The 16073-nt window shown below is 44.5% G+C and overlaps 2 pseudogenes; both read left to right on the top strand.

Annotated features, from left to right (window-relative positions):
- The first annotated feature begins 9659 nt into the window (after positions 1–9659).
- LOC138637909 (gem-associated protein 2-like) lies at positions 9660–10277 on the top strand (annotated as a pseudogene).
- Positions 10278–14281: 4004 nt separating this feature from the next.
- On the top strand, positions 14282–15078 carry LOC138680959 (gem-associated protein 2-like; annotated as a pseudogene).
- The last annotated feature ends 995 nt before the right edge of the window (positions 15079–16073 follow it).

Below are 16073 nucleotides of genomic sequence, written 5' to 3'. Positions count from 1 at the left end.
GACAGCTGCGGAGGAGCAACATTTTTTGGCGCAGCAATAAGGCTGCTCCGTCCAAAACGCTGTTCACTTTTTTGCATGTGTTGATAACGCATGTTTTCATTTAACACGTGCGTTATCACCACATGCTATCAATACAATGTGCTAGTTATCTTGCAAATTCAATGTGCCAACACAAGATAAATAGACATGGTGTGGTGTAAAAAGGCAACACGTGTGGTGCTGTAGGTCTGACAACTCAATCTTTGGAAGCATAGTGCAGACAGGATTTCTGAAAATCCTCTTTACTATGGTATAACAGCTGGATGCTGTGTATTGAACGCTGCGGCTGGACACAGCGTTCAATACACAGCCAAGTGTGCTACACCACATGGAAACATTGAGGTTACATATATATTAGTGGTTTATAAAATTCTTCTGTAAAGTCCGGTTGTAATGAAGCAACAGGAAAGGGGTTCTTTTCGATTGACTGGATTTAACAACTCTGCTCTATTTTAATTTTTTTTGTATCCCTATAAGCCTTTTGAGGAATACCATCTGGGTAACCTCTGTTCAAAAAAAACTCACGTAGGTCTGGTGTTTGTTCCTGGTAATCTCACTCCGAGGAGCAATGATGGCGCACCCTCGTGTGTTGTCCCTTAGGGATGCCCTTCTTTAAGGGGAAGGATGGTGACTGTACCACCAAAGGGCATTTGTAGATGTTGGTTTTCTATTGATTTTTGTGTTGACATTTCCATCAGGGTTTTTTGGGATGTCGAAATCTTTAAAAAAAAAATATATATCTATATCCTTCCGATATTCAATGATGTAAAACCCAGGGGATTATCATTAAATTTGGCCACAAAATTAAGTTCTGGGATCCCTCCATTCCAAACCAGCAACACATCAATATAACGTGCCCAGAATGTAATTTTTGAACATTCTTCAGTATACAAATGGCCAAATGCGATTGTCTCCTCCCAGGAGCATATTTGGCATATGATGGCGCACAAGAATTGCCCATTGCGGTGCCCCTGAGCTGGTGGTAGAGCTTGCCATTGAATAAAAAATGTTTTTAGTCAAACAGAATTCCAACAGTTTGAGGACAAAAGTATTGACCATAGCACTCCTGACCCCATCTTTTGAAAAAAATTTCACCGGTTTTACTTTTATACTTTTCCTCAAACTCATTAAACACTCAACGTGTGCACATAGCCTTAAAGAACAACATTGATGGCTGGCTGACCCAAGCAATTATGTGGAATCCAAATCTTTTATAAATTGGAGACCAAGATTTGCCTTTTCCCTACTACATATATCACATCACAGGGACAATTTATCACTACAAATGCTGAAAGGGAGAGATTCTTCGCTTTAAGAACTCCTTGATTTTTAACCTGCCTACAAGTCTTTCCACATTCATACATCCCTGTTGGACGGTAGGGAATTGTGCCAACCCGAGTAATAAAATATTCCCTGAATAATAATGCTTCACAACAGAAGGTCATTAAATTTGGGTCATTTTTCACGATTACACTAGGGCTTTTACTAATTGTTTAATGTGGTCCAATTTGAGTACCTCTAAATATTTACAACAATACAATCCAATTAAATCACCATAGATTTGTTGGGAAATAAACAAAAAGGCCACGGCTGGCCACACACATTAGCTGACTCTCTGCCAGTAGCCATCTCATCTGATATACACAGGAGGACTTGCTTGGCCAGTGTGCTCTATGAGAAAGCCCTGGGTTCAGGGGAACAAATGATCAGCACCCTCACACAGGAAGCTGAACTTGGCAACATGGTCTTGTTCAGTCATAAATCCAGATTGTGTGATATGTGAAGATGCATTAAATTTATCAGTCTTCTGTCTAGAGCAGTTGCTACACAACTCTACACAGTCGCCATCAATAATTCTCACTTGAACGTATTTAGCTGTGATCGGGGGAACGGGTTGTTGAGCAACATTTTAAAAGCAGTAAAAATAGACAAAATTCAAAAACATTTCCTCTTTAAAAAAAGTTTGTAAAATGAGAGCAAGGATTTTGCAAATTTTTTTTTTTAAATGAATGTTGTGCAGAAAAATCAGCAATCACAATTCAAGTCCAAGCGTCCTTCCATTCACATGTTGGGCAGGACCAGTAGTGCTGAAGAACCACCCAACACTTGGGATACAGATGTCCGTCCTCATTCTGGGCAGATTTCCCAAATAGGATGGCTTTAAGAAATTATGCATATCTATCATCACTGAGAAATCCTAGCTGTGCAATTTACCAGTGTTTTATAAAAATAAGTCTCCACAGACAGGAAAACGCAGTTTAGGAGGAAGATGTGTTGGCCTGATGTCAATGACGACTTGTGAAGATGGAAGCAACCACTGAAGTGTACACAATTTTATCCAGACTAGACAATATTCCTGGGCAATATAAACAGCAACTGTACTCACACTAAAGCAAACTACAAAAGAATCAATCTGGGATCCAGGTTGTTTAAAAATATCTAGACCAGGGGACCCCGACCATTTCTTGCTTTGAGAGCCACGTTCTGCTCTGATTGATGGTCGCAAAACATGCTGTGCAAATAGATCTTGGAAGCCCCTATGTGACCTTTTAATGGTTCTAATTGCACCAAGTGCCCCTCTATTACTTTACAAGTTCTTGTGTCCAAGTGCCTCTAAATATTTACGTTTTATGGGTCATTAATACTAAGGATGCCAACAATAATGTCCTGTTGACGCCATGGCTTTTTTTTTTTTTTTCCCCCAAAATTCATCAATATATTTTCAATGGTGCCATTTTGGGGTAAACAAAACTTTTCTCTGATCGCCCATGACGGCACCACGGAGAGAGGGGATCCGCCCACTAAGGACAGGAAACCTACGGATAAAAAGGCGGTACCACTCTCCTGCATCAGTTGGTTTCCTGTCCTTGATGGGAGACCTACGGACTTACCAGTTCGACGTTGGAATTCTGGGGCCAACCAGTCCGATTCAGGCAGCTGGGGTCCCTCTGCCTCGGCTAGGGTGGTGACCCGAAGCGCCACCGCTGGGAGCCAGTGGGCCGACAGGGTGTGCGGGGGAGGTGACAAGGAGTTCGCGGTCACCTCCCCAGGTAAGATGCAGCAGCGGCAACATCCAGGGGGGGTCCCTCTGTGGTTGCGGGAGGTGCAGCGCGACCCTCCCTAAAACAAGCATCAGTATGCATGCTGCACCGCCATCGGGCGTGCAGAGTAACGCGCTATAGGGACTGCATAGGACCAGGGGCGCCGGTAAGCAGAGCCATATCTGCTTCCCGGGCGCCATCTTGAAAGTTCGGCGCATGCCTGGGATCTAAGCTGGTCTTGCGAGGTTAGGACGCTTCCGCGCAGGCGCCGGCGGATCGCCGCTCGAGCGCTGGGCGCGGTCTGCGCAGGCACCGGCGGGGTTGGCGCTTAGCGCGGTCTGCGCAGGCGCCGGCGGAGTTGCCGCTAGGGCGCTTGGCGCGGTATGTGGGCTCATGCAGGCGCCGGGCTTAATGCGCAGGCGCCGGCGTTCGGCGCTCCTCTCCGTGGAGCAGGCGCTACTGCGCAAGTGCAGAAAGGAAGAAGGAAAAAAAAAAAAAAAAGCAAAGCGGCGGGAGGGTTTAAATAGAGGAATCCACATCCTCCCAGTGGCTCTGCAGTAATAAGCAGGAGCCTCAAGAGCTAATAGTGCCGCAGTGCCAGCTCAGCCGAGTGTCAAGGCAGCTTTCGCAGACCAGCAGCAGTATGAGCGACCCGACATCACCTCAGCCCGAGTCACCTCCACCTGTAGCGTCGCCGCAGCAGCAAAAAAGGCGACAGCAGAAAGGGCACCAGGACACCAGCAAAGAACGCCAAAGGTCCCAACACAGTAAAAAGTCCAGTACGGCGTCGGGGGGAAAAAAGCCAGAGGCAGAGAATCCCCAACCGGTATTTATGGGTCCTGGAGGTGGTAAGTGGATCTTCGTGAATGTCAGACAGTAAGATTGTGATTTGTCTCTTTTAGGGGAGGAAAAGCGTAGGTAAAACTAAGCACAAAAGTTGTGCCATCTGTAGAGAGGATCTTCCACCTACATGGGATAAGAGACTATGCAATACTTGCATTCAGCAGACTGTATCTGAAAACCTTCCTGGGTTTGCAACAGATCTTAAAAGCCTGATTAAAGAGCAAGTGGAGGACACCTTCAGATCACTAAAGTGGGGAAAAAAAGGAGAAAGACCAGACACAGGTCCCCATCTCAGTCTCAAAATCCGAAAGCGATAGTGAGAGTTCAGTGTCCTCCAACTCCTCCACCTCATCTTCATCGTCTACTTCTTCCTCGGGGGGACATAACTGTTACCCTCTAGAGGATACTGATGGCCTCATAAAAGCCGTGAGAAGTACCATGGGTCTGGTAGACTCCCACCCTAAAAAATCGGTACAAGACATCATGTTTGGGGGCCTGGAACAGAAAAAGAAGAGCTTTTCCTCTTAACGAAGCAATAGCAGCCTTAATTAAGAAAGAATGGAAGAAGCCCATGAGAGACTCTTTTAACTCCAAAAATGAAATACCCCTTCGAGGAGGAATCCTGCTCCTTTTGGGAGAAGGCCCCCAAATTAGACGTAGCAATTGCTAAAGCCTCAAAAAAATTCGCCCTCCAGTTTGAGGACATGGGGGGTCCTAAAAGACCCTATGGACAAGAAGGCAGATGCCTTTCTCAAAGGCTCCTGGGAGGCAGCGGGAAGAGGCCTGAAGCCGGCAGTAGCAGCAGCATGTACTTCACGCTCCCTGATGATTTGGCTGAACCAACTAGAGGGTCAATTAAAGGGGACAACTTCCCGGGACTCAATGCTGGACACATTACCAGTAATGAGAGGGGCCGCAGCTTTCCTAGCTGATGCCTCGGCCGACTCCATCAGGCTATCCGCCAGAGCAGCAGTGTTTGCTAATGCGGCCAGGCGCGCCCTCTGGCTTAAGAATTGGCCAGGCGACCTGCAAACGAAAACAAAACTGTGTACCATCCCCTGCAAAGGAGAATTTCTGTTCGGTTCCACCCTAGATGACATCTTGGAAAAAGCAGGGGACAAGAAAAAGTCCTTCCCCTCTCTGGGTCTCCCCTCTTATAGGAAGCCCTTTCGGAACAAGAGGTTTTTCCGTAAGAACCCAGGGAGAGGCCAGGGGAAATGGGAAGATAAGAAGAACAAAAATAAGGGGTTTATCTTTAACAAAAACCTCAATGACAACAAAAAACCTTCACAATGAAGGTTTGCCCCAGGTGGGAGGGAGATTATCTCTTTCTCCCAGCCTGGGAAAAGATTACCTCAAGTCGATGGATACTAAACATCATAGAATCAGGACTGAGGTTAACATTCAAGAGGTGCCCTCGTCCCTCTTTCAAGATAACATCCACAAGATCCTCGGCAGAAGAGCAGTTGACGCTAGAAAACGAGGTTATCGGGTTAGTAAAAAAAGGAGTACTCCTGGAAGTTCCCCCTCAAGAAAGGGGGCAAGGGTACTATTCCCCTCTATTCCTGAGAAAGAAGCCAGATGGTTCCTTCAGGACAATTATCAATTTAAAAAACCTAAACTACCTAGAGGTTCAAGCATTCAAGATGGAAACGATAAAATCATCTATCAAAATGCTGTTTCCTCAATGCTTCATGGTGGTCCTGGACCTGAAGGATGCATATTATCACGTCCCAATACACAAGGATCACCAAAGATTCCTCAGAATGGCAGTCCACATCAAGGGAGTCCTAAGCCACTTCCAGTTCTCAGCTCTACCATTTGGCCTAGCAATAGCCCCGAGGGTTTTTACAAAGCTGGTCGCGGAGGTAATGGCTCACCTCAGGGAAGAAAACACCCTGATCGTACCATATCTGGACGATTTCCTGGTGATAGGCTCCTCCCCGCAACATTGCAATAGTCAACTAGATTTAGTGATTCATTCTCTAAAGGATCTGGGTTGGCTATTAAACCTAGAAAAATCCAGATTGGTGCCTTCTCAGGTTCAGGAGTACCTAGGTCTCACTCTAGACTCCAAAAAAATGGAATGTCGGCTCCCAGAGAGCAAAATACAAAAGATAAAAAGCTTAGCGTCAAGAGTACAATCTCTCCCCTCTATAACACTCCGTCAGGGCATGTCCCTGTTAGGCTCTCTGACCTCTTGCATCCCGGTGGTCCAGTGGGCCCAACTACATTCAAGAGATCTCCAATGGCAGCTACTGTCAGAGCAAATCCTCCTAGGAGAGCATTTAGACGAGCGGTTAACATTGTCTCCTCGCACCAATCACTCTCTGACTTGGTGGACGTTGCAGGAAAATCTTTCCCAGGGAGTCCCATGGGTAATCCCGATCTTGAAGGTCCTAACTACGGACGCAAGCCCCTCAGGGTGGGGGGCTCATCTGGGCGACCTAGTAGCCCAGGGCATTTGGTCTGTCCCTTGCAAACAATTCCTCCAATATGAAGGAACTCCTGGCAGTAAAATTTGCCATTCAGGAATTCTTGGGAGTCCTTCAATCTCACCATGTAAGGGTGATGTCGGACAATCGGGTGGTAGTATCTTACCTAAATCATCAGGGGGGTACCCATTCCAAAAATCTAATGGAAGTGACCAACTCGATCCTTCAAATAGCCGAGAGCAACCTTCTATCCCTGACAAGCCTACACATAAAGGGAGTAGACAATTACAAGGCAGACTTCCTCAGTCGATCCAGCCTAAAACGGGGGGAATGGGAACTAAACCCAGTGATATTTACCCAGGTCACACAAAAATGGGGTGTTCCCAAAATAGATCTCTTCGCGAGCCATTTAAACAAAAAAGTAGCCTCCTTTTGCTCCCTATCTCCCCTGGGGAACCCAGTAGCTGTGGACGCTTTCCTAATTTCTTGGGGTCACCATCTGGTCTATACCTTTCCTCCTCTCATTCTGATTCCAGCAGTGCTGAGGAAGATTCGGGAGGACGGAGCGTTGGTCATCTTAATTGCCCCGTTCTGGCCGAAGAGACCTTGGTTCTCATGGATGAGGAAGATGTCAATATCCGACCCTTGGGTATTACCAGACCTCCAGGATCTGTTGTCACAGGGCCCAGTCTGTCATCCACGAGTCAAGAACTTGCACTTGACAGCCTGGCTCTTGAGAGGAAAATATTAGAAAGCAGAGGGTTCTCTTCGGGGTTAACCTCAACTCTGTTAAAAAGTAGGAAGCCGGTTACAACAAAACAGTACGGCAAAATATTGAAAAAGTTTGTCTTCTTCAGGTGCAAAAATAGGGAAAGAGATTCCCCTTAATTCCATATTAGAGTTCCTACAAAAAGGTTTGGAGATGGGTTTAGCCACTAGTACCCTAAAAGTTCACGTGGCGGCATTGGGAGCATTATTCAATTTTGACTTAGCTTCAAATAGGTGGGTCTCTAGATTCATCAGAGCAGCAGGAAGATCGAGGCCTCTGCCAGTAAAAGTGGTTCCACAATGGGACCTAAACTTGGTCCTTAAAGCCCTGACTAATCCTCCATTCGAACCATTACACGAATCTACAATAAAAACGCTATCTCTCAAAACAGCTCTATTAGTCGCCCTCACTTCGGCCCGCAGGGTTAGCGACTTACAGGCTCTCTCAGCCAACCCTCCTCACACACAATTTCTAGAGGATAGGGTCGTTTTAAAAACAGACCCAGCATATCTCCCGAAAGTGGCTTCAAAATTTCACAGGTCTCAAGAGATATCTCTCCCCTCCTTCTGTCCCAATCCTAAAAATAAGGAGGAACAAACATTACATACACTAGATGTAAGAAGATGTCTCTTACATTACCTAGAAGTCACTAGAGAGAGTAGGGAGGATTCCTCTGTGTGTTTTCAGGGTCCCCGGAAGGGGAAAAAAGCATCTAAAGCCACCATAGCAAAATGGATCACAGACGCCATCAGTCTCTCATACACGGCAAGTGGGATGTCCGCTCCCGGGGAGGTTAAGGCTCACTCAACAAAGGCAGTAGCAACTTCCTGGGCGGAGAAGGCCGGAGCTTCCATTGACCAGATATGTAGAGCTGCTACCTGGTCCTCACCATCCACATTCTATAGGCACTATAGATTGGACCTAATCTCCTCTTCAGACCTTACTTTCGGTAAAAGGGTTCTGGAGGCGGTGGTCCCTCCCTGAATGCACTATCTATGCAATTCTCTCCGTGGTGCCGTCATGGGCGATCAGAGAAAAATATAGTTCTTACCGATAACGGTATTTCTCTGAGCCCATGACGGCACCCGTACATTCCCTCCCTTCACTTATGGGTGCGCACATTTAAAGAGTGCCATAGTCTATTCATAATCTATTTATAGTTAGTCACGCGGTATCTTATTAGACTAAACAGTTAAAATTTGCAAATGCCTTAGTAGTCTCCCATCGTTCTCTATGTAAACAAACTGATGCTGGAGAGTGGTACCGCCTTTTTATCCGTAGGTTTCCTGTCCTTGGTGGGCGGATACCCTCTCTCCGTGGTGCCGTCATGGGCTCAGAGAAATACCGTTATCGGTAAGAACTATATTTTTTTGATCATTGTTTGTAAATGCAGGATCCAAACCAAAAAATGGAGTAGACACAATCTCACAAATCATAATAATATTAATTTATTAAATGCGAAAGAACAATTATATCAAAACGTAGTACAGTTTACACAGGAGACATCTGAGGAACAAACTAGTGGTATAAGAGTTCATGGGAACAAAGCCAGGGAGTCCGTGGGATTTACTTCTCATCATGGGTAAGCCTTCATAATTACATCGGTGTATTTTGTGGCTGGCGGTATTTTTATTTATATAACTTGGTTATGGACTTTATGACACTGTGCCTCCATTATCTTGTACATTAGTATATGTACCGGTCCTCTACCATGATATACTATACCTTTGTTCCCATCAACTGTTATGCCACTAGTTTGTTCCTCTGTCTCCTATGTAAACTGTACTACGTTGTTTTAATATAATTGTTCTTTCGCATTTATTTAATCTAATTTATAATTTGAGATTTTCTCTACTCCATTTTTTGGGGGGGTTTGGATTTGTCAGGGAGTACTCACACAAACTATCTTAACAGTTTTGATGGAAGAGTGATATTATTTTACTCTAAGCCAAGGTGTAACCCTGTGCTGTATGACTCTATAAATAAATATTATAAATGCAGGATGCAGATTTTTGTAATGATTAGGTGACCTAAAAGAACATTGCTATGTACAGCATGAAGATTTCTTTCATCCATAGAGTATTGGAAGATTTAGGCTATTTTCACACATTTACTTCAGTAACTTGACATAAGAAAGCAACCTGTTAGATTATGTCAACAATTGGCAGATACTGGATAAACCAAGCATGGCCTCCACCCAGAAGTCTTTTGTACCTGGGCTGATCTTTCCACTCACAATAGACTTGTGTTAAAGGAGAGATCTTCATTTCCCTATGACTAGACGGTCACTTAACCCATTGTCTATGGAAGGAGGAGGAACCTCAATCTCATGGCCATGGTGTCCATATAAGACTGATGGGTCATTGCAGTCATTTGTGATGTGGATCTTTACTACAAGGTCTTTGCACTCCACTCCTAGAGAAGCGACTTCACAAATTGTGAGATTGCAGCTCGTCCTACGTCGGATCAAAATCTACTTGAGACTAATAGCACTGTGCATGACAGCGCCGGGTCTGCTACTACCGGGCAGGCATGGACTCTGGGCCAGAGGAGCTGATGCCGCGGCTGCTGCCGGTGGGAGACAGCGAACCCATGGATGATTTTGACCCCGCTGCTCCTCCTCGGACACTGCAGGAGTATTTAAGGCGGGTCCATATTGAGGCAGCACGATGTCCTGATGTAGTCATTGCTCAGATTGACCCTAAAAAGCGAAGAAAGAGGCAAACTGTTAGTATAGCGCTGTCCAGATGTCAGCCTGCTCCTGAAGGATATTCACCGAGCCTCCGATGGCAGCAACAGGTATCCCAGTTCTCAGCTGTATGACAGTCTCAACAAGCACAGGAGCCATTGGAAATCCCAACCCCATGACAGCAATGTATTGATGCCAAGCATAGAGGATGAGGAAAGCTGGAAACGATTCTTTGGGAGAGCAGTTTTATTCTGACCTGGCGGCTGCTCTAAACCGTGAAAATGATAACCTAGGGATTGATTATATCAAGGTTGGGTTCCCTCCTTTGCTGAGCATTCAGTCGCATGAGCCAGGCTACGGTCACATGTGTAAATCATATACATACAAGGCCAATATCCACAAATAACCAATTAAATGTGGAAAGAGCAGGAATAGATTCATGCACCACCAGGAATCAATAGGTAAAAATTGTACAAACTTTATTATAGACAAATTCATAAAAATACAGGGGATGTGACAGAGGTTAGCCAAAACATAGGTGGAAGTTCACAAGGGAACAGGCAACAATGGGTGTATGTGAATTGGGGATTAGTAAGATTGCTCCATAGACCAGAATGTACCTTACATTTATAATACAAAAACCCAAGTATGAGTGCACATCATAGAACAAAAGGACTCCAAAAGAAGCTGTATACCAAATCTGGATATAAGACAGAGTACCCAAATCTTGATCATGCGATCATAGTATTTACCTGGAGGTGCCTGGAGCCCTGTGCGACCCACCGTCCCCTGTGCGACCCACCGTCCCAATGCGCGTTTTGGCGCTCAAGCCTTCTTCCGGGGGAGTGGCTTCCAGAGCAAGGAGGTGTCTTAAAAAGGCCAGGCCGGCCAATCAAAATTTAACATTAATAAGAAGCTGCTTAAAAGTGGCACATGAAGCGCCAGCATACCTGGAAGTCAGGGTCGCCGAGGACGTCTACAGGCAGGGCGGTCCGCGTTGGAGACAATGCCCACGTGTCACTTGAGCGCAACCCAGGATGCGAGAACCACCCAGCCTAAGCAGACAGTTGGCGGCGCCGAACATACAGGAGCCGGCCCGCATGCGCGCAAGACTACAAAAGGTTTGTATGAATACCAAGTGCAATGAACAACAAGTATTACAAAAGGGTATAGCCTACCAAAAAGTTGTATACAGCAACCAACATATTTTAAATGAGTGCTAAAGTAGTGAAGGGCAACTCCCATTGCCAATAAATATACTAAAACAGAATAATAAATGCATAATAAAGATGCATATACAAGATACAAAACATATAATACGCATTTGAATATAAGACATCACAATATCCAAAATTCATAGAAAGTGATGAGTAACAGTTATGGGTGATGTATCTATTCGATGCTGTTCATCAAAATGAGGAAAATCCATGTCCGTAGAAATGTATCCCAAAGACCACACTTGTAAGAAAGATGATAAAGGGAACAGCCCGACAATGAAAGTATGAACCTAAGGGTATATACATAAAAATTAATAACAGAAGATTAAAAAGACATAGAAATAACAAACTGGAAGGCAAAATTAAAAAGCACAAGCAGAGGTGAATACATAAAGAAAAGGGGCAAAACTCAATCTCATTAAGGCCGTAAGGATGTACAGTGCGAAGCTTCCAAATCTAGAAGGCCTCCCTTTGTGCCAGCAACGACCTAAATTTCCCCCACGAGCATTAGGAACAATACAATCAATACCTCTAACCTTAAGACCCGACGAATCACAAGCATGAAGGGCTTTGAAATGGTGCGGAATAGTTTTAAGGGCCTCCACAATATCCTCTTTAGCAGCTGCTATTATATCCCACATGCTCACGTGTTCGAACCTTAAAAGCCCGAGTGGTGAGACCTACATAAACTTTATTGCAGGGACACGAGGCATAGTACACTACCATTGTAGTTGAACATGTGATAGTTTGTGTAATGGTGAAATTCCGACCTTCTGAGGAAAAAGCCTTGGCATTGATGATGATAGGGCACGCCACACAATTACCACATGGCTTACAGCCCCAGGCCACATTGTGAGGTGGCCATCCAGATGAGAACAGAGGGGGAGGAACACGAGGTGCAAAATTTTTCACTAGGTGATCACCCAGATTGCGTGATCTCCTAGCCGTAACTGAAGATTGAGCAGTTTGATACTGTTACTGATACCGTTTTAGAATGGGGTCAGCAAGGAGTATTGGCCAGTATTGGGCCAACACATCCTGCATACTGCTCCATTGTGAGTGGTATTGAGTTACCAATCATAAAAAAGGTGAGAAAAGTCTTGTCTTCAATTCACAATGATGCAATTTTATTCATTAATTCTGGGGGTTCACAGCCATGAAACAAAGTAGAGCGATCAAAGGAACCATAACTGATTTAATACCTGGTTGATCCTGCCAGTAGCATATGCTTGTCTCAAAGATTAAGCCATGCACGTGTAAGTACACACGGACGGTACAGTGAAACTGCGAATGGCTCATTAAATCAGTTATGGTTCCTTTGATCGCTCTACTTTGTTTCATGGCTGTGAACCCCCAGAATTAATGAATAAAATTGCATCATTGTGAATTGAAGACAAGACTTTTCTCACCTTTTTTATGTGTGCTGGAGGTTGTTCTATTCTATTGACTTTATTTTTTTCCTCCTAAGCACCTACTTGTATTGAGTGCAAAGTGATCCTGATTATTCATATTGAGTTACCAATCATACCTGCGAATTATCCTTAATCTTTGTTGCCGAGTAAAGCAGTTGGTGTCTCTTGGTGTTTCTGGTTCGATTGTACGCTCTTTTTTTTTAAGCACCTTTTGCTATGTCCTCTATCCAGGAAGCGATTAGTCCATCCTTGGCTTGAGCCTGTCTTCATGTGATGAACAGATCCTTCTAATTCTAAAACTAGTCAGTTGGAACAGAGTTAATCACGTGGGGAGGATGGGATGATGATGCATGCAAGACAGAATTAACTGCCGTGTCCTTATGGAAGGCATCGGCTACAAGGACCCCGCCCACGCCTCTCCTCAGTGACATCTAAAAAATCAATGGTATTCAAATCAAATTTAAATGACAGATGTATATTCAAATTATTTTTATTCAAATCTGAAAAGAAATTGTTACTCAAAAGGTGAACCTCGCCAGATCAGGAATGTCATCAATCTAGCGGGCCCAAAATATGACCCACTCCATTGACACACCCCGATCTGACGAGAACAAGTCCCTCTCCCACAGCCCCAGGAAGAGATTTGCATAGGTGGGCGCACAGGCCATGCCCATTGCAGTCCCCTGGAGCTGCAGGTAGAAGGACCCATTAAATAAAAAAAAAAATTGTCAACAAAAATTGCAAAAGTACAAAGAGAAAATCATTGTCACTTGAGAAGCTAGTCATGGACAGGAAATATGAAACCACCCTCAAGCCATCCTGGTGGCGAATACTGGTGTATAAGAACTTAACGTCACAAGTTACTAAGATCATGTTGTCATCAATGTGAACGGAGTCTATTTTCTTAAGAATCTGACGAATCCTCCATCAGATAAGAAGGGATAGTCTCCACCAGGGGCTTGAGGAATGAGTCAATAAATTTGCCGATGCCCTCTGTAAGCCCACCCACCCCAGAGATTATTGGCCTACCTGGAAGATTGTGCACACTCTTGTGGACCTTGGGGAGGAGGTAGTGTTGCATTACAAGGGTTTTTAACAACCAGCACATCCCACACTTGCGGAGTTATAACGCCATCAGTGATTGCCCTCTGCATGATTTTAATCAATTCTTCCTTATAAGAGATAAAAGGGTTATATGTTAGTTTGTTATAGCAAGAAGAGTCCCTAAGTTGGCGATAAGCCTCCACAAGATACATTTTTGAAGGCCATATCCCAATGTCCCTGCCCTTGTTAGCAGGTTTGAATACCACGTCCTTAAGTCGTTTACCTCCTAAAGCCTAAAGATTCAGCCCTAGAAAGGTTATTGTAGTGGGTGAGGGAGGAAATTCTGTCAGTCGTGGGATACCAATCTGACAAAAATCTCCACATTAGGACATATTGACAAGGGCGGGAACTTTGCGGACCTGGGGCGGAGTGATGGCAGTAACCTACCCAACTGGATAAACTAAGCATGGCCTCCACTCAGATGTCTCTTGTATCTGGACTGATCTTTCCACTCACAATAGACTTGTGTTTATGGAGAGATCTTCATTTCCATATGACTAGACGGTCACTTAACCCATTGTCTATGGGAGGAGGAACCTCAATCTCATGGCCATGGTGTCCATATAAGACTGGGTCATTGCAGTCATTTGTGATGTGGATCTTTGCACTCAACTCCTAGAGAAGCAACTTCACTGATTGTGAGATTGCAGCTCATCCTACGTCAGATCAAAATCTGCTTGAGACTAATGGCCCTGTGTGTGACAGCATCGGGTCCGCTACTACCGGGCAGGCATGGACTCTGGGCCAGAGGAGCTGATGCCGCGGCTGCTGCCGGTGGGAGACTGCGAACCCATGGATGATTTTGACCCCGCTGCTCCTCCTCAGACACCGCAGGAGTTTTTAAAACGGGTCCAAATTGAGGCTGCACGATGTCCTGATGTAGTCATTGCTCAGATTGCTTCTTTCTTAGCTTTTAGGGTCAAATGGTCAGTATAGCGCTGTTCGAATGTCAGCCTGCTCCTGAAGGATATTCACCGAGCCTCCGATGGCAGCAATAACAGGTATCAGAGTTCTCAGATGTACGACAGTCTCAACAAGCACAGGAGCCATTGGAAATCCCAACCCCATGACAGCAATGTATTGACGCCAAGCACAGAGGATGAGGAAAGCTGGAAATGATTCTGTTTGGGTGAGCGGTTGTATTCCAACCTGGCGGCTGCTCCAAACCGTGAAAATGAAAACCTAGGGATTGATTATATCAAGGTTGGGTTCCCTCCTTTGCTGAGCATTGTCAGTCGCATAAGCCAGGCTACGGTCACAAGTGTGTTGGAGTACCTGGTGAATTGGTTTGAAGAAAGAGATTTTACACCAGAACTGGGTCGTTGGCTGTACGCCTTGCTTGCCAGTATGGAAAAACCCCTACTACCAGAAGCCCATTCACTTATTAGACGGCTGGCACGCAGATGTTCAAAAGTTAGAGCTGGTGTGGAACACAGGGAATAGGCGTGTCTGCGTTAAACCTGTTTATCTGTTTAATTGGCAGATATTTTGAGTAACGAGACCTAGCTGATTCCAGTGACCCATCTTGATGTTATACAACTACCTTTCTTCCTCCTTTTTATATTTTCTGACACCGCAATACCTGGTTTTAACCAAACATCCTACATTCATTACTGCACCGGCCATCTTTTCTTTTGCAAGTGCTGGGATAAAAGTAGCAGTCCTTGTTGCTTGGGCAGCCTCAAGAGCAAAGAAAGATCCTACAGTCAACAGTTGCATGATAACATCTTCTGATAAAGGGAGACTTGGTTTTCTGTCTTCTCAAAAACAATTCTCAACCTAAAAGGTTTTGGAAATCATATATTCATACCTTTCCACTTCCCTGCAATGAACCCATTTTCTGCCAGCAGGACCTGCCTGGAACCTTGTTGGGATTTGTGGTTGAAGCAAACTGTAGCATGGAAAACTGTGAAACGTCTCATTTTATAGACACTTATTTGTATTGCTCCATTTTTTATTTAATTTTTTTTACCCTGCCTTGTATCTTCTGCCTCTGGAATTAATGGTCATATAATGTAATCACATTTTACATACATAAACTACTGTTACTAAATGTCATGCTGTAATACAGTCTCCTCCCCCTCCCCCCCCCCCCCTTAATATTGTGCTTCCGACACAAATGCTTTTATTTTAAATATTTTTTTTCATACCATGTGCTTAATTTTGATTAAAAAACCTAATTCAAAGTACTTTGGTTGCAGAGGCAATTGTAAGATTCACATTTTATCACCTGTGTATGTTCAATTGTCAGTTTCTGTAAATATATTTTTTTAATAAAATCTACTTGAGGAAAACCAACTGAATTTTCATTTCGTCACAATCTACGATGGTCACCCACACCAAAGAGGAGGACTACCAGTATTTGAAGACTCTGGGCAGCGGAACCTATTTCAAAGTGGTCATGGCTCCCGAGAAGAAGACAGGTAAGGCCTAACATTACAAGGGTGAATTGGTCATATGGGATTTTTAATATCTGAAACTATTTAACATGAAAACCATAAGTCTTCCCTGAGCCATGTAGTCT

This window comes from Ranitomeya imitator, chromosome 5 (genome assembly GCF_032444005.1).
Source record: "Ranitomeya imitator isolate aRanImi1 chromosome 5, aRanImi1.pri, whole genome shotgun sequence".
Taxonomy (NCBI): domain Eukaryota; kingdom Metazoa; phylum Chordata; class Amphibia; order Anura; family Dendrobatidae; genus Ranitomeya; species Ranitomeya imitator.
Note: the sequence above shows the minus strand (reverse complement) of the source record. Positions and strands in the feature narration are given on the sequence as shown.